Source organism: Xenopus tropicalis, chromosome 1 (genome assembly GCF_000004195.4).
Source record: "Xenopus tropicalis strain Nigerian chromosome 1, UCB_Xtro_10.0, whole genome shotgun sequence".
NCBI classification, from domain to species: Eukaryota; Metazoa; Chordata; class Amphibia; order Anura; family Pipidae; genus Xenopus; species Xenopus tropicalis.
In genome coordinates this window covers 76,150,201-76,169,790 of record NC_030677.2, presented here as the reverse complement: position 1 = coordinate 76,169,790, position 19,590 = coordinate 76,150,201, and the positions used below count along the sequence as shown (strand labels likewise).

The following is a 19,590-nucleotide window of genomic DNA, read 5'->3' as shown; positions in this document are numbered from 1 at the left end:
TACGGTGAATATAAATATAATAAGGCATGCAATAAACAAATGGTCTTTGTTTAACAAAGTAGAATTAAAATGATGGATCTTGTTATTTCGGGTGGATGCTTCAGTTACGAGTTATACCACATGAAAGGTTAGGTTGCGGGCCACTGCCCTGGTGGGTCCTGGGCAAATGCTCCTTTTAACCATTTGCTAAAACATCTCTATATGTTTATATCTAAGCAGGGATAGTCTCATTATCCAAGGAGATTTCTTGCTTAACACTCAGGAGTAAAAGATTAATTTTCCCCCTTTCATTTTATGGCATTTTTTAACTAAGATTAAACTAAAGCTTGAACACATTGAATGATACGGGGTCATCTCATCTCTGCATATGTAATTTAGGGAGGATCTGGGAGGATAAGCAGCACACAGGCATTAACTTGAGTCCTCAGTTGATGTTTGCTGGGCATTTTGTTTAACTTTCAGCAGAAACAGCTGAGCTGTAAGGAATGCAAGTTCCTAAACCCATTCTGTGGTGTGTTTACCAGTGCTCGCTGTCTTTTTCTCTCAATTGTGCTACATTAATTGGCACCTCCGATTTTGCACTAATTAAAGGGGTTACGAGGGCAGGTGGCGCCATTCTGTTTTGATAATCCTTGTGCAACGTCTGTATAATCTTTTTGTTTAATTAAAATGAGTGCATAATAGGGGTGCATGAACTTTCAACAGCTTTCTTCCAGAAAGAGTTCACTGGTCAAGGACAGTCCCGCGGTTAGAACTGACATCCCTCTGAACAGTGTTGGACATTCACGCAGCGGTGACGGCATTATAGCCTCCAAATAATTACTCTAAACTTAATTATTTTTAGAATAAGCTGTTTAAATAGGAAGTGAATCCTAAGGCAAGTTGCTGTTCTAGGGCATGTGGTTATGCTCACAGGTATATTTGTTTAAGGAGGTTCTCCTGTTGTCTCAACCATTTAGTTATAAAATTGTTTGTGTTTTATACTAAAAAACTCAGCTTGTATGCGGGGGAGAGACTGGTATGCAGACATTTGATAAGACATATGACTAGAGCGCTTTAAAAATTACAGCACTTCTAATTAAAGGGAAACTATACAATGTTTCTTAACAGAAATTGTATTTAGTTTATGTATATTGCATGTCCTGCCACTCTCTACATTGCACCTCTGAATGATGTGCAAAGCAGGGGTGGGCGAATTTCCGGGGGGGAGACTGAAAACCCTGATATGTCGACTCATTCTTTAGTAGTCACCCTAATTTAACCCCTTTGCACCAAGTGACAGACCCTTTACTTGCTGTTACTAATTTATACCTGAAGGTCAAATTGCAGGGAAATAAAGCATGATCACTAGATCGGAGTGCGGGAGGAAGCCCATGTAGACATGGGCAGAATGTGCAAATTCTTTGCTAAGGCCAGAATCAAACTCAGTACCCCAGTGTCAGAAGGCAGCAGCGTTAACAATGAAACCCTTTTAAATTATTTTGTCTGTGCTTGTTAATTTGGTGCAACTTTTCTTTATATTTTTCCTGCTTTTATGTCAAGACTTCATTATTATCACTTTTCCATAGAGCAGGAATATGCACATTTGAGATCCTAAGGGTGCCTTTGGCATTTGGAGGATGCTGAGGCTTGCAGTTTGTACCCATGTCAGTGAGAAGGTGAAGGAAAACAAATAATTGGAAAGTCACTTACTCTTTAATATCCTCTTTGCTGCTTCAGTCAACCAAAGATGATTAAGAAGTTTTTCATTCAAACGGTAGCTTTTGGAAGCATATCAATTCTATTTTTCTTGGAAATATTTTTGGATGAAAGTCATAATAAACGGAGTTAATTTAGCGAAAAATTTTCAAGCCTCAGCATTAACAAAATGCCAAGACTAGTCATACCTGTGTCCTTTTTTTCTTCTGGCATCTCACTGGAAAATTTGATTCTTGGTATTTATGTGACATTTATGTATTTATATGACATTGTTCTTTGATGTTTGAAACAGTACTTAAGTTAAAGGGAACATAAACCTTCCAAAACAGTGATGTTCCACCCAATATTGCTGGACTACAACTCCCGGAATTCTCCGGCATAGTATTAAAGGTTAAAAGCATGTTGGGAGCTGTAGTGTAGCAACCATAAAGATGGATTCTTAAAGCAACAACACAATAAAACTTTTTCCAAATTCTCCAATGCCAAGGGCCCCTTCAAAGGGAATTCTGACTGCTCTGGTTTCATACCATATTCTTGCATTAAACAATTTTATCCAGCAGCACTATAATCACCCATCTTTAGTTTGATTACAGTTAAATGTTGGCATTAGCTAACAGCTAATGAGCTGGCTGACATAGTTCTAGTAGTGTTGCTTTGACTGGAGGATGACTGTGCATCTGTAATCACGGCCCTATCAACCATATAGGCAATTGGCCCATGTCTAGGGCGCAGGTCCAGACTGGGAATCAAAATGGGCCCTGGAATTTCAAGTACACAGAGGCCTAAACAGCCTCCCAACCAACCCACTAAATAGTGACTGTCTATGGCATCTTAATGCAGCCCCTATATTTCCCAGAATCCACAGATTGCCAGTCCAGGCCTGCTAGGGTGGAAACTTTAGGGGGTGGCCCTCAGCTGCTTATATGGTAAATTAAAAATGGCACAGAAAAAAAAATTGCTGCTAAGTTAGGCACCTGAGCTGAGGGTTAGTGGGGGCACTTTGTTCTTTAGCAGAACAGTCTGCACATTGTGCACATCATGTCACTCCTCAAGGAAGGGGGCGGACTGGGATCCTAAGGCAGCACTGGACCTAAATTCAGGCTTGTCTGTAATTAAGTACTCTGGGCAAAGTACCTTAATGGAAGGCTAATGTCCCATTAACACTTTTTTAAGAATGGAATTGAAAATATGCAGCAGTTGTGGTTACCATGAGCAAAATAATCATCACTTTGTCATCACCTAATTTAGCTGGTCATATTTTTTGAAAAACGCTCAGTTCTAGTCTTATGCATGTAAAGTCTGGATTTTTGGTAAATGGCAATTCATTTCTTGAACTGTAGAAGAATGTGCTATGTACATGTGTTACTGAGACATTTCAAGAATAAACAATTGAAGTGTAATGTTCTATATAAACAGTCACTCGACAGTGTTCCAATGATGGCTTGACCACTAAACAGGATCGGGCTGGCATGCCTTTTTGGCTTTCTGTGTGTTGATATCTATGTGCAGGTGTGTGGGTGAGCACAAGGTTTAAATGGATTTTTAATACATATATGTCATCAAGCATTCATATAAAAAGGAAAATGATTATCTTTGCTGCAATAACAGCGAGCTTTGTTCCTAACATGTTTTTTCTGCCAAGATGTGGAAATATTTACATATACAATCTGTCTGCAGATAATGAATAAGATTGTCATTATTGTATTATTAATTGTATTTTTATTATCCTTTATGTTGACACATTATGCAGTGCCTTACATACTTAATCATAAATTAATTATGCATGTCTCCCTGCCAGTGAAGCCTACTTTTTAATTTCCCTATAGCGTCCACACCAACTACAGTTCAGTTTCATCAAACTTCCTTTTTTGTTTGGGTGGGGGCAATATACGAAACGCTGATCACCAAGAGCAGCATTAAAAATAAAGGGGAAGGTGTTCAAACATAGATGCTGTGCTTGTCAAAATCAATCATTATTTCCTGTGTGACCCAATAAAAGTGAGCCTGACATGACTTTACCCACAGAAAGGCTTTGTGAATGCATTAAAAGCTCTCAGTTAGGGATTCCCAACCTTTTTTACTTGCAAGCCACACTCAGATGTAAAAAGTGTTGGTGAGCCACACAAGCATGAAAAAAGTTCTCAAATAAGGACTGTGATTGGCTATTCAGTAGCCCAATGTGGACTGCTAGCCTGCAGGAGGTAAAACTGTGTCTGCTTGGAGTAAAACTGTGTCACTGGGCTTCCAAAACTTGGCTCTAAGCCAGGAATGTAAAAATGGGCACTTACTTTGAGGCCACTGGGAGCAACATCAAAGGGGGTGGTGAGCAACATGTTGCTCCTGAGCCACTGGTTTGGGACCTCTGCTCTAAGTAATGTAATTTTTTGTATAAAAAAAATCCTCTATACATGGATGCAGCTCTTTTATATTAGGTCTCTATATGGATACTTCTTTGTCAGAGCATGCAGTTTGTGGGTTGCAAGATTGCCCTGCATACTGGTCTGCAAGAGGCACATCATAGGCAGTTACTTTAATAAAGGCACTGACACAGAATAGCACTTCTTATGAATGGCCAAACAGTGCGAATGGCACATTGGCTCAGTGGTTAGGTCTGCTGCCCGGCAAGAAATCTCCTCCCCAGCGGGCAATGCCCCTGTACTTTTGTTTAGAATAAAAATAACTAAGCCGCATGAGTTTTGCTGAAAAACAATCCTATTACATTTATTTAATGTATAAATGATCTTCAGCAGACTAAATGTCTGGTGATCCAAATTACGGAAAGACCCCTTATCTGGAAAATAGGAAGCATTGGATACAGGCCGCAAAAGGGTTCTGTACTTACTGCCAGACCCGTTTGTTGCTCTTGCACTTCTGCTTTGAAAGTTAACGCAGAGGCCTACGTCAACTTACAAAATGGAGAAAACTGGAAATTGGCCATTTTGCACACCGTACCCTGCATTTTGTGAGTTGACTCAGGCCTCTGTGCCCCATTTCTAAACACCGAAGGGCCTATTTATCATTCTGTGTAAAAAAAAAAGTGTAAAAATGTGGTGTAAACGGAAGCAGCAGTTTGAAAATGCTACGGGGAAAATACAGCATTTGTCCAGTGTGTTTTTTTCAGTGTTTCTTGTTTTTTTTTTCCTCTTGGAATTTACTTGATGGTTGAGGTTTTTCCATTGGCTTTAATGGATTACACAAGGTCTGAAGTGGTGTAAAATAATGGCATCATTTCTATCATTTGGGTGGTGTCACCATATATTTTACACAGCTTTTTACATTATTTTTCTGGCATTAATTGTTTTACACATTGTTTTACATAAATCCCGAGATCCCTGCTGCCTGCATTAGGTCCCCAGGTTCTAAACATTCTGTATAATAGGTCCAATACCTGTAGTATGCCAGAACCACGGCAGACTTGCTATGTTGGCCTTCATCCTGCTGATTATCCAGCTATGAGAGGTAGACAGTTCTGTTTACTTTGTAACCAGCATCTAAATATATGTTTGTAACTGAATACATTTTAGAAAATTCTTTTGTATTTTGTTAGAATGTAAAAGGATCCATGTAGAGAGCAGTGTATGTTACTAACCTTTATACAGCTGGAGAGGTCTTGGGATTATGGCTATGGAATGCTTGGCAGCCACAGCACAAATCTGGCCAAACAATCGTTACTGCACATTATATATAACATGTGCTCAGCTCAGATTTTTAAACATAAGCTACGTTTGCTGTAATCCTATGAAATTGTTAGGATTTACTTTTCATGAGATTCCAGCTTTGGATGTATTGTGTTTTTTGTATGTGTCCGTGCAACCACTAAGTATTACAAATGCAGATGTTGCTCTACGTGGGAGATAAGCAAGAAGAACAACATGAAAGAAAATAGCAGCAGGAAAAAATGTGTGACAATTTAGTAGCAGCTGTCTGTATTCTATTCCCTCCCTACAGAAGATTGGTTGGTGGGGATTTCAGAGTAAACAGGGTTTGGAATGTTTTGATACCTTTTCAAATGGACATGAACTAATTTATTCAAGATTTATTCAAAACATTAACAGTATGCTTTGCATAAACTTATCTAATCAGACTTATGAGCAGCAGGAGAAGGCAGAGTATAAAAAAATCCATGTCTGGAATATGGAAGACTATCTGCTCATCAGAATGCCTATTATACATAAAGCTACACAATACAGGAATGCTGTATCTTAAGGAAACAATAATTTTTTCTATACATGCTTAAATACAATGCTAATCTGCATAAATCCATGTCTGTGTCGAAAAAATTTTTTGGGGGATTTTTAATAGTTTTTAGTAGCCTTAACTTGGGGACATCCTCTCACCATACAGGTTAATTTATTCAGTGGAAGTTTTCCATTACCAAGGCTAATGCTCTAGTACTGTGGGGGCTGTTTGGGCCTCTTGGTACTTGAAATGCCAAATCTCAGTTTTAAAAACTCAATTGAACTGGGTTTTTACTAGTTGTATTACATCAGGTACAAGGCACTGTTTAATAATTACTCAACAGGAAAAGATGAAAATGTACTTTAACTATTTCAGATCTGTCTAATCTGAAAAACAAATCTATCTATGGATAATAATAAGCAGTACCAGGTGAGGGAGCACAAAAATAACTCCACCCCACTTGCCCCACACAGGACACCACATCCACCCTCTCTCACCCCAGTCTCAATGGCAGGAATGCGCGTCTGCTCCTATGCCCCCCCCCCCCACGCTCTCACACCAGTTCCCCCTACAAGGCTTAGAGTTTTTGGTGCACAGAGAAGGCCCGAAGCCCAGGAATGCAGGCAGTACAGGTGCATATCCCCCTTACCATTGGACCCTAGGTACTTGCTTTTTCTGCCCTAGATCTAGACACAGAAATAAGAATCTAACTGTTTTAAGAGCTAGATGGGGTTTCGATTTCATCACCTCAGACCAAACTGGCTTACAGTCTTTCTATAGAGGAAATGTAATAACATGCGCAGAGTGTGCTTCCATAGCAACCAATAGCAGGTTACCTTTACTGGTATGTGATTTTGAAGCAAACATATGATTGGTTGTATTCAGTGACTATACACTAAACTTTGTTACTGGTGTTACTTATGTGTAGTGGACAATGGCTGCCCATTGTGGGCAAAAAAAAGCTTCTGTCCTGTCAGATCAGTACTCATTAGTTATCCCATGTATGATCACATCTCAAGTGATATGAGGGTGCATTCACAATGCCTCAGGCAGTGTGCAAAGTTCAAAAAAAGTCTGCAATAGGGCTTTTTTTTTATTTGCTCACTGCATGGGGCATCATGCAAATAGCCCAAGCCTCAACTCTCCATTTTAGAACGCAGAGACCTGCGGACAGCTGTTTGAATTGGTATGGTACGGAGCAGCAGTTGGTGCAGGATGCACCAGGGCCCTTTACCACCTGCTTTAAGGCAGATGGTAAGGACAGGGCTGGGGTTTGCTTCCCGGCACTGCTGTTTGCACAGGGTGCCATATTTTTCATCCAATGCTCTGTACAAAGAGCAGCACACCCCTGGGTGCTCTGTAGATGAGCTCTAAGGGGCATGCTCTTGATCTTATCACATGCAAACTGACCATTAAGTGTTTTTTACTTTTAAGGGTTATAGCACCCAAGGTGATTTGTGGGAAATCTGCACTGGCAATAATACGAATCACTGGTGGAAAGGCCTTTGCATCACTTCAGTTTTCTGAAGTCATTCAAAGTTTGCTCCAGCAGGCAACTACGTGCAACTTTAGAAAAATGAAGCAATGCAAAGGCCTTTCCACTAGCAATTCGTATGGTTGCCGGTTGAAAGGCATTTTGAATAGATTACAGTAGTTGTCCATGGTAGCAGAGATCTATTGCGGGCATCTAACTCTCTCCATGGGACATTAGCATAATCTATTTATATCCCTCAGCACTGACACTATAGCAGCAATGAAAGTCTTTCACCTGGCTACAGCCTTAGGCAAACACATATATAATAATTGCAATGTATACAGATATTGCTCCTTAATTAAAACATTTGTTTGCATTTTTTACAATTATAGCATTATGTTTTTATAATTACCTTAAAGAATCCCAATCCTAAATGCCAAGCCGGTCTTGTTTCAAGTACTCACAAGAACTGTTTTGTTTTTTTTTTTAAACAGTATATTGTTCTGGAGCAGTGAAACATTAAATCTGTAAGAAATATACCTGCTAATAAAATCATTGTTCCTGTGGGTTTTAGGTCATGGTATTGTTATATATTAGTGTCACATTGGCCTTCTTTATAGGGCATGCCAATTTTCTTTGGAGATCTGCACCTAGTCATTTTAATATTGTAATGATGAAAGGAATTTTTGAAGTCAAGCAATTGGGACAGGCACCTCTCCTTCCCCATATTTGCACATACACCCACAATGCCTGCTGAATCCACGTTGTTTAGCCTTCACTCCCCATTCTTATTAGCTATCAGCTTTACTTAGATACCCAGGCATGATTGCATTTCTCTACAGCAGAGGTATTCCTTTCACAGCTTTCTAATCTGCCGAACATATGCAAGTAAAGCTTAATTCTTTGTAAGATTAATCACCAAATGCAAATAGAATTACAATGCATGTCATTGAGGAAGGTGAAAAGAAGTGTGTTAAATATTAAGCCTGTATGACCTTATTGAGTAGAAAAACATGGACGCCCAACTGGTGACTTGCTGTCGGCTTTTGCTTCTCTATATATCTCACATTTTAGCCATCCTGCTACTTTTGAGTGTTGTTTTAAATACCTCCATTGTCAGGAACTGAACTGACCCTACAACATTTTTTTTGCTCATGTATATATAGTACAATGGTATACATGTTTGAGGCAGATGTTAAATTGCTTATTGTAAAGCTATTTCCAGAAAGTGCTTCATATGTGGTTTTTCTATGTTTTATATGGGAAAACAAGCATACTTTGTTTCTCATTTGTGAGGCAGATGGAAAATGCCTATAGTATATATATATATATATATATATATATATATATATGTATATATATATATATATATATATATATACATATATATATACTGAAATAGAGCTAAAATAATAGTATTGTAAATCTGCCTACTCGCCAGGATTATACACACTGCTAAATTCAGCTTTTCGTCATTCTGCACCAATAAAAGGCAATGAAATTATTCTTGTGAATAGGTAAGATTTCTTACTAAGCAGAGCACTTTGGCTTTTATAGTAGTCTCTCAATAGAATATCTGTATGTGCAATATATACAGTTCTTCTCTTCAGTGAAGTATTCTACATTGTCCTGTGTGTGTGCTATTCTGAAATCCTGACCCGTCCTTCTACTGCTCCCTACTTGCTCTTTGTAGATTTACACATAGCCTTGACATTGTGCACTTTCCCTGACCAAACAGCCTTAGGCTGGACCCAACCTTCTCTCTGTTACCTGACCACAACCTTTTTTTAATATTCAGTACAGGTATGGGATCTATTATCCAGAAACCTGTTATCCAGAAAGCCCCAAATTAGAGAAATTCCATCTCCCTATAATTTACATTTTTAAAAATGATTTCCTTTTTTTCTGTAATAAAAAACAGTACCTTGTACTTTTTCCAAAGATATAATTAATCCTTATTGGAGACAAAAGAATCCTATTGTCTGTATTTAATGAATGCCGAGCATTCTGGATAACAGGTCCCATACCTGTGACATTTGCCTTTTTTTATTCCATTTTGATTATTTTGTGTACATCCTGAAAGATCTACTGGCACCCATGTAGCTAGCAATGCAACACAGACATTGACACAGGTGTACCAGCATTCACTTAGGTCTCATTCATTCCTTGTGTTGCAAAAAAAAAAGAAGAAAAAAATGAATCCAGCATGGAAAGGGTTCAACTAGCAGCTCTGTGTACTTTAGCCTGTATAAAAGCAAATATGCAAAGAAAGAAAGTTTTGTACACACAGTCAGCTCTTTTCTCGCATTTTACTCTGCATTTAGGGGAATATAAATGTCAGATTAACAATGCTTTAAAAACGGAGCAATAGTTTTCTTTGCATTATTTGTTTTCTCAAAAAGCAAACAGAAACAAAATCCTTAGAATCGTTGTAATGCACAGTACCAGAGAAATATTATATGAAAGGGACATTATCATTAAACAATAATGTCTGTACTTGTGCTTGTAAGCAATGGTTAGCAAAGAAGAGTAGTAGAAAGTTTGTTGTTTTTTGGAGGGGAAAAATGTATTTATTTATTTCTGCGCTTGCATGGAGAAGTGCACTTAAATGGTAACAAGCAGCCATTGGGTCACTCTTTACAACTGCATTGCTATCGGAAGCAGACACTTTCTGATCTCTGCCTTTCTGTTACTGCCAGTGTCAGAGACATTAGTATGGTGATTTTTTTTGTTGGTGTTTCTTCGCCATGCCATATTACTCCCCTACTACACCCAGTTACACCCTAGTCATGCCCCGGTCTCTTTCCCAACTCTGCCAAAGGTTGCCTTTTTCGAAAGTCATTTTAATTCGTTTTAGACTTTTTTAATCAAGGGTGTCAAAATGTGTGCAGATTAAATGGAGCTGGAGACTTGGGCTGGGCTGTAAGTGTAGGTAACCAGGTGAGGTGGGGCAATGAAGGTGACGCCTGAAAAATTGGTGTGAGTTTCTTTCTGTGGTTCTACTGTAGTTAGTACTTTTTCTGTGGCTTTCTAAGGGATGTATAATTAAAGGAGAAGGAGAGGAATAATGACTGGGAGCACCAATCCGCGATATTCTATAGGAGCTTATTCACCCCAATCTTCTTCTGTTTCTGTCTTCTTTTCTCTATGTCCAGGCAGGCGCATGCACAATAGTTAAAAAGCCGGATTTTTGCATCTAAGCTTGTTTTTTCCTCTCTACTGAGCAATGCGCCTGCCTGAAATGAAGTGAAAGCAGAAGAATATGATGAGAATGAGCTCCCACAGAAATACACTGGGACAGGGCAGGTTTTAGCAGTGTCGGACTGGCCCATGGGGGTACAAGGAAAATTCCCGGTGGGCCCAGGTGTCAGTGGGCCCTCCTGCTTCTAGCCATTTTGCCTAATTCATGGTTATTACTTATTTTTCTATGGGAATAAAACAAGTAAACATCGAGAAGAATAGATTATAGTATATAAACATAAAAACTAGGAAAACATAGAGACTGAGTAAGAAGTAGATGAAAAATAGTTTGCAGAGAGGGCCCATGGTCTAAAGTCTTCTGGTTGGCCCCTGGTATCCCAGTCTGACCCTGGGTTTTAGCAAACACTAGCCCAGGGTATCAGGTAGGGGATTTAATTACTAGGAGGAACCTAGCATTTGGGCACCTCCAGTAATTATAACATTAGTTCTCCTTTAAAGGTATTTTAACCATCATGGTTCTCCTTTAAGCTGGCCATACACGTTCAGATTTTACTCTTCTTCTGACGAACATTCAGATATCCTACAAATGAAATTGTAGGATAAAACCCTAAAAATACAAATCGAAGGATGTTCTCAACATGAAATATTTGGCACCTATCGTACGAAAGTGACTTACATTGTAGGCCCCCAAGGATGTCATTCGTTATGCTCAGATTTTATCATTATCCAAGCAAAATTTTCTAACCTTTCCGATCGACTAAATGACCAATCACTATGGTGCAAAAATTATTGGGATGATAATTCTGAGCATACACACGGTCTGAAAATCATACAAAACTAAGTTTTATTTTATGACAACTGCTAAAAAGAAATGCATTAAAAAAAATGCATGTTTAAAAAAGTGGAACTTTGGGATGGTAGCATACTCTTGACAGGCCTTGCATTTGTAAATAGTGAATTTATTTTCCATTTAATTCAGATAAACAATTATATTCTACATTTTGACATTGCCTTTGAACTGCTATAAAGAGTTTAGGAGAAGTTATGCATACAGTGAAAATACATAAAACGTGAAGATGAAGCATTTTTAAAAATCAATGTCTCTCCTTTTTCACTTGCAGGAAAACCATTTTTATTTGGAAGATCAAACCCTGTTGTTTGAAACCCTTTTGGGAACTCAGAGGTCAACATTTTGAAGACTTTTGGCCTGTGCTAGTATGGCAAAGAAGTCAGGTCACTAGAACCGTGAAACAAGAGAATTGTTGGTAAGTAAAGCTGACTTGTTGCTTTTGGTAATTGTTTTTACTTTTATTTTGGTTGGCCTTAAAGAAAAGTATACACTGTATTTATCTATACCTGTAGATCACAACTCCATAACCTTGTAATATTATAGTTCAGAAGCAGTCTATGGAAGCCGGGAGGCAATCAAAAGGCAAGACATTGGCAGAGCTGTCAAAACTAGGGAAAAGAACAAAATGGAAAATAATATACCTCTCAGTATTTCAAAAACATGGTAATAAAGGTTTATTGGCGCTTTAAATCAACAGCAAAATAACATACTGTGGACTTGTGTATTTGCATACATTTAGCAAGTTGCCACTGGGGCTATTGCATCAGCAAAATCTGAGCTGTAGAGACACTGTTTATTGTCACTGAATAGCATTAATTTATGTATTTTAATGCTCTCAAAAATGCATCAATAATTTTATTTAATCAGCTACAAAGACGTTAGGTTCAATAATATTTGTTTAAAGGAGAATGCAAGTCAAAATTTAAAAAGCATACTGCCCAATAGTCGTCCTATTGTTTAGTAAAAACGCCACACTTTTGGCTCACCTAATCAAATATTTACTCAGTCACACTTACTTCACATTTTCTAGAACAGGCAGCCATCTCTAAAAAGGTATTCTCCCTTCCTTTCCCTCCTTGCTTCATACTGCACATGTGTTTCATTCCCTTCCCCCCTCCCCTCTGCCAGATCCGCTTCTGATTGGCTGGTGGGCATGTGTAGCTCAGAACAGGAGACAGGATCAAGTTACACACATGCTCAGAGAATAGGAAGGGGAGAGAGATTTCAGTGATGTCGCTGTAGTCTTCATACTGCTGTAGGCTGCCAGCATTATATCTCAGAGAAGCAAGCAGGGATCTGGGAATTTAGATATGCAGTAAGTACCGTACTTAAAAAGAATGCCTTTAGATTTACTTTTAATTTATATTCACCGTTCATTGTCCTTTAAAGACAGAAGCTCAATTATCCATTGGTTTCCTTTATGAAATACATAGCCTAATCAGGTCAGCCAGATGTTTGGGCCTATTATTATATTGTTAAGGAAGGAGAGGTGAAAGGAAGTGCTGGTAAAAGTGTCAAAGTGTAACCAAAAACAATATCCAGAATGCCAAGTCCTGCTGCTAAGCTGAGTACTTTTCTGCAGAACCAGCAGGCTGTGGCCTATTTGTTACTCTTGTTTTAAAAAGAAGTTGTTCATAATTTGTAAGTTGTGATCAGCCTACAACTCGAAACTGAAAATGAAGCCCACTTTACCTCTTGCATCAGTTGTGTCAGTCATATTTATCTATGTAATCTGTTTGGGAATATGTTGGCACTTAAATATGTGTTAATTATAATGAAAAATAGCAATAGTAATTAAGGAAAACATCCAGTTGGCTGCTGTAACTTATTGTACTAGTGAAATGTGTATATATGTTAGTAAATTAACTTTGTTTACTTTACTTGCTCTTATAAATTGTATTGTATTATTTTCTGTAAGATCACAAATCCCCATTCTTTCTGTTACTGATTGCCCTACTTTCTGTCCTTGCCACTGAGTCTTTCCTCCTGCAACCCCTCTGCCGTCACCATTCTAGCCTGCTAGCCCAGCTTCACATGAAAAAGTTAGTCTTTGTTAAATCATCCTATTACTGAATCTGTTTGGCTGGCTGTTTGATGACCTTTTAGAAAAAGTGGCACGCTTAGGGGCTGATTTACTAACCCACGAATCCGACCCGAATTGGAAAAGTTCCGACTTGAAAACGAACATTTTGCGACTTTTTCGTATGTTTTGCGATTTTTTCGGATTCTGTACGAATTTTTCGGATCCAATACGATTTTTGCGTAAAAACGCGAGTTTTTCGTATCCATTACGAAAGTTGCGTAAAAAGTTGCGCATTTTGCGTAGCGTTAAAACTTACGCGAAAAGTTGCGCATTTTTCGTAGCGTTAAAACTTAACGCTACGAAAAATGCGCAACTTTTCGCGTAAGTTTTAACGCTACGCAAAACGCGCAACTTTTTACGCAACTTTCGTAATGGATAGGAAAACTCGCGTTTTTACGCAAAAATCGTATTGGATCCGAAAAATTCGTAAAGAATCCGAAAAAATCGCAAAACATACGAAAAAATCGCAAAGTACCGATCATTACGAAAAAAACGCAATCGGACTCCATTCGACCCGTTCGTGGGTAAGTAAATCAGCCCCTTAGTATTGCTAAATTACAGCTGGACTCATATAGCATGGCTGTTCACTTTTTTAATTCATGGACAAATTGTGAGGAGCTTGGCCACACACACTGTTGTACTGATCTACTTTTTTAAGATGTGGGCCAAACAGGTGCATGCTTATGAAGGGGATGGGGGGGGTGAGAGTCTTGTCACTTCTGGGTTAGCCAGCAAGTGCCAAAGGGAGGTAATGGCAGATCAAGTAAAATGTTCTTACAGACTTATAAAACTGCCTACCAAGCAATATTTATTCCCTCTTGGCTGTTAAAATGTGGTTGGAAATTACTATTCCAGATAAAGGGTCACTTTAACCTTTAAAGCACCTGTTAGCATAGACAAATAATAGCTCTCTGTGCAGATTATAAAAACACTAGGTAGTTGTAACTACAGTGGTTTTGAGTGTGTCATTCAACTGGTAACACCCCCTCATGGCTAATGTAATGAGAAATAACAAAACAAAATTGAAAGTATCAGTGTTAGACTGGGACTGCCACCCCAGGGGCCCCCCGACCAATCACTCAACCCCCCGACTGCGCATACCTCATACTCAACTTTGCAGGACCTAAGGCCCACCCCTTTTTTCCCAGTGTTTCGCCAGTGAAACCATAACTGCCTTTAAAATGGACCTGTCACCCAGACATAAAAAGCTGTATAATAAAAGTCCTTTTTAAATTAAACATGAAACCCAAATTCATTTTTATATTAACACATCCAAACCCATTATAAAGGCATTTAAAAATCCCAGCTGTCAATCATATATTGCTTGCCCCACCTCTATGCCTTAGGCATAGAGGCGGGGCAGACAATAACTTTAGCTTTCCATTCAGCACTTCCTAGATGTCACTAGAGTTATGTCTTAGGGTGACAGGTCCCCTTTAACAAACTCCAAGCTGAACATGTAACATCTTCATAGATGGAACCTAAAGAAAAATAATTATACGTTTAGGGGCTGATTTACTAATCCACGAATCCGAATGGGAAAAATTTTGATTTTTTTTTTTGCGATTCCTTGTATTTGATCCTTACTAAGCTGCATGAATCCATATTGGTGGCAAAACAATCCTATTGGGTTTGTTTAATAGTTAAATGATTTTGAATAGACTTAAGGTATTGTGATGCAAATGACAGAATTTGAAAAATTCTTGACCGATATCTCATTAGGGGACAGTCAGATATTTACTGGGAAATCCATTTGGGCAAGGAGCACACTGGGCTTTGGATAGTTTCCTCTCTGGACACGCCACCTTTGTGATTTATAGGTTGGCCCAGTGATTGAACAATGGGATCATACCAAAATGACCCACCACTTGGGTGGCCAAGTTGGGCAAATATCTAACCAAACTTTGAAAAATTCTTGACCACCCCTGAACTATAATTTTTTCTATACAGTCATTTTTATGAAGTCATAATACATTCTGTTGTGGAAAAGTTTCATTATAGTGCATGAAAAATAAGGGCTTTCCAAACAGTAATACTATAAAAACTGAGGTATGAATAGGAAACAAATACGCCTTTCCCTTATTGGTGGAAGTGTTTTATATTTTCTTTCTTTTGCGTGAAAGTAGTTCCAAGTCTAAAAGACTCCTTTGTACTAAGATGACATAGCTTGCATTCTGTGAACTGAACAAGTCTTCAGCAGGAAGGACTTTTCAGGATTAAGGGACATGGGGTGGGCAGCTTTTGCACATCTCTCTTTCATAAATCCTGCACATCTGGCAAAACAAAAGAACTTCCTAATACAGCTACGTTAGGATTAGATATACCTAGATACCTCAGTACAATGGCTAGTCTTTCCTTGTCAGCCCTGCAAAAATGGCTTTCTCATACTACACAATGTGATTTTTTGTTACCTCTTTGATTTTGGTAGGAATTGAAGAGGTTCCAATTCCATGTTATTTTAAAATGCCTTGTTTAATTCACAGAGCTGGCGTATCCATTGGTGTAGAAATATCCTGAAAAATATTTATTATTATATGTTACGAGGACCAAGTAGATTCTTGATGTTAGCCCTGCAGTTGGATGATGGTAATTGATTGTTTAGTATTGGTTACTTAGTTGTGAAATTGAGCAAAGTATTAAATTCCTATCATCTCTAACTCCAGCAGAAACAGTATCCCTCCCCACCTAAAAGATATTTGTCACAAACCACAGTCAAAACCCAGTGAACCTCTCCCGTGTTGACAGGTTTCAGGCAACACACCCTAGGATATGCCTGCCAAATTACAGGTTTGCCAGTCAAAATGCAATCTCTGTGGATTGGCTAACCTGGCCAAAACAAGGGTTTCTGAATACCATCTTTCTGATGTAGAGCTGAGCACATCAGCATTCATTTTCTGTGGGGGTTACAAAACAAGAAAATAGGAAAGAGAATATCATTACAAAGAATGATGCAAACTATTTCTTTCTTGTTGGACCTTTGAGAAGTGGAAGTCACATTAACCAAGAACATACAAATGTAGAAACAATGCAATTAGCAAAGAGATTAGAAAATATTTCCGCTTGTGATAATGCCATTAAATAACTAAGGTTGCTAAACATTAATGAAAAGCAAGTCAATTAGGAAGAGCTAATGTTTTGCATTCGTAGATCTCCATTTGCCTTTAACTTTTAACAAAATCAGTTTGAAAGACCCATCATGCAAAGACTGGCAACAACAAGATTATCTTCAATTATTTGTGTTTAATTGCGAACAGGCTGTTTTCTGTGCATCTCTCTCTCTTGTTTATGAAACAAGACAATTAAAGGAGAGTTCATTTAAGGAAACCTAAAAGTGATACTGCATTCATAAAAACTGCCCTGGGTCAGTATAAAGCAGGCCATACAGTTTGGATCTGTATTTGTCGATTCAGTCCATGGTAAACTCTAACAATTTCTATCAGGGATACAAAATACAGCTAAGAAAACTACTTCTGTCTTGATAACCCCCAATGGGAAGGGACCAATATAGGTTGTTATATGAGATTCACTAATTGTGTAGGTTTTTTTTATCATTCAATGTGTATCACTTTACTTTTGCAGTGTTGACTTTATGCTGTCCTCGAGAACAATATAAATGGGTTGAGGGAAGGAGTTAACCTCAGTTGGACAAGAGCTGTGGGAAAAAAGAGTTATTATGTCAACCTAGACCATTCCATAAACAATAAAAAAAAATCCTGTTTAATACAATTTGGTAGCAAGAGAAACGTGCTTTAGAGCTAAGAAAAGCAATGAATGCATAAATAGGAAGGTTAAGCTCCTAAAACCTAATCTGTGAACCTTCATGTGAAACAATGTTGAAGTTTCGCCATTGGTGATGGACACACAAAAGATGACAATAAACACCAGCTTCTTTGCATGGAAACGTGAAGTTAAAGTTAAATCCTTTGAGTATCAGTGCATAGGCCATTCAGCAGGGTTTGAGTCCTGGCCAAAGAGCATTACATGGTTGCTGTGCAGTGACAAATGCGGCGGGCTGCCTGTTTGTTTAGCTTTCACACTATCTGTTCACATTTGCTTTCTCTGTTCTGTGTCACTCACTCCTGTGATTTGCTCTACTTTTTTTTTTATATTGTTTAAACAACCAGTCCAAACTACACTTTTCATGCAGGAAATCCTGCATGAATTAAGGAGTGTTAGGAAGGATTTAAGATTATTATAAACTGTTTCTTTTTTTTTTAAACTGAGAAAACAAAACGCAGAACATCTGTGCTGTATAAATAAGGACAGGTGAACTTAGACATATACCATTCAGTCATCATTCATACCAGGACTTTGCCCTCTACTTGCATATCCTTCATCTATATATGGACATCCAGTACTCTATAACTATATAATGCTGCTCCTCTCAATGGCAAAGGCCATTTTCAGTCAAAATAGGCCCAGGCAGATTAAAGTACACAGAGTCCCAAACGGCCACCCACCAGCCCACTAAATAGTGACTGTCTATGGCATCTTACAGCTTCCCTTCTGGCATTTATTAGAATCCACAGATTGGCCGTCTGGGTCTGATCCCTATTCTACCAATTCCTACATGGTACAGATCTGCTGCCCTATGCTTCTTTTTGAATGGTTCTCCCTTTTTATTTCCAGTAAATTGGAAGAAAGTGAATTTAAAAACAAATAGTTAGTGATTAGTAGGACAATAATTCACCCCAAGAAGGCCAAAAAAACCTTGTGAGATTGCATTTTTATTATTCTGCTTTATTTTTACACCAACATGTGCTGTAGCACAGAGGTTATTATACATCATTCACCTGCACAAGTGGAGTTTATAATCTAAGGCCAACTGTTTCTCCATATGCATTTCCATACAGAATCTGCTCAGTGTGTATGCACACAGGCTGTCAGTTCCCATACAGCAAGGAATGGATGCTTGCGAATTGGCTTCATTCCTTTCTTTTTCGGCTGTTTAGATAGCTAGCAACTTTACAGTTTAAGTTAACAAATACTGGAACTGGATCACTGTGCTTCCTAGTGAAAGTTATAAGGGGAGCAATAATTTGCAGATGAAACAAAGCAAATGTGCATATAGTAATGTACAAATGTTTAATATTGTTCACTAGACAGATCCCACCTGTTCTGTGCCTGGCTCTATATTCTTTGTTCCTGGGAAGCTTTAGGGAAAAGTTAGACCTGGCGTATAGTCCGCTTGTTGACAAAATGTAAAAAAAGGTCACATGATATTAAGAATTCGTATTCGTTTCAGCCAGGCACATGGATTCTGCCAGACCTGATGCTGCTGAAAAAGGCAGAATCCCAAACCGAATCCTGGATGTGGTGCATCCCTAGTGCAGGCCCATCGGAGGGCCCCATACATGGGCAGATATGGTTTTAGATCTCCTTCAAGCACTACATCCTATAAAAGTCAACAAAAGTATACAAGTAAAAGTCCTGTATAAAGAGTTACAGGACAATTTGGTGTCAATTAGCTACAAACATCTGGAATCTCCCTGTTATGTTTTAAACATGGCTGACGTCTACTATGGCTGAAACAGGTCCCCATCCCATTCTCTATGGAGCATCTGCACTTTTCCATGGAATTGGCTTTGCATGACTCTATGGGCCAGTTTTCTCTGCAATTTACACATTGGGCACCAGTAGTTAACTGTCATGGACAACTCCGAGTTTCCCTCTATTCCCTGTGAGCATTTAATGGTGTTCTGTAATATTTACCAGGGTACATGCTGTGACATCAGAAGTCAGTTGGGTGGCCTTAATAGGGTAAGTTATCGAGTCCGCCTGAGAGGATTCTGTGGCCATGTCCATTTTACCACTCAAGAAGACAATGCCTAGTAATGACTTTATAATGGAGTTTTTAAAATGCAGAGCATAGCTTTTTCAGAGATGGAGTGCTGGTTTACCAATCCCCTTGGCCTGTAACCCTTGAAAATATCATAGAAAATGCTGGGAGTTTTAGCCCTGCAGCATCTGAGTGAGCATGGTTGTAAAAAACTATTATAGAAGATTTATGTGCACCCAGTTCCCTAGACTGCTTCGCAGATTATCTGTGATATCTGTCTAACTGCACCAAGCCAACAACTGTCTGGTCTTAAAACTGCAGTGAAA

At 38.6% G+C, this 19,590-nt stretch overlaps 1 protein-coding gene across 5 annotated transcripts in view; it reads left to right on the top strand.

The window, feature by feature from the left end:
• The window catches only part of bmpr1b (bone morphogenetic protein receptor type 1B), a 244,543-nt gene that overhangs the window by 155,344 nt on the left and 69,609 nt on the right, over window positions 1-19,590 (top strand). For all 5 annotated transcript variants that reach the window (XM_031902001.1, XM_012965653.3, XM_012965656.3 and 2 more), the window contains one exon: window positions 11,674-11,817. The gene's annotated coding sequence lies outside the window, so the exon portion shown is untranslated. The remainder of the gene's footprint in view (window positions 1-11,673; window positions 11,818-19,590) is intronic.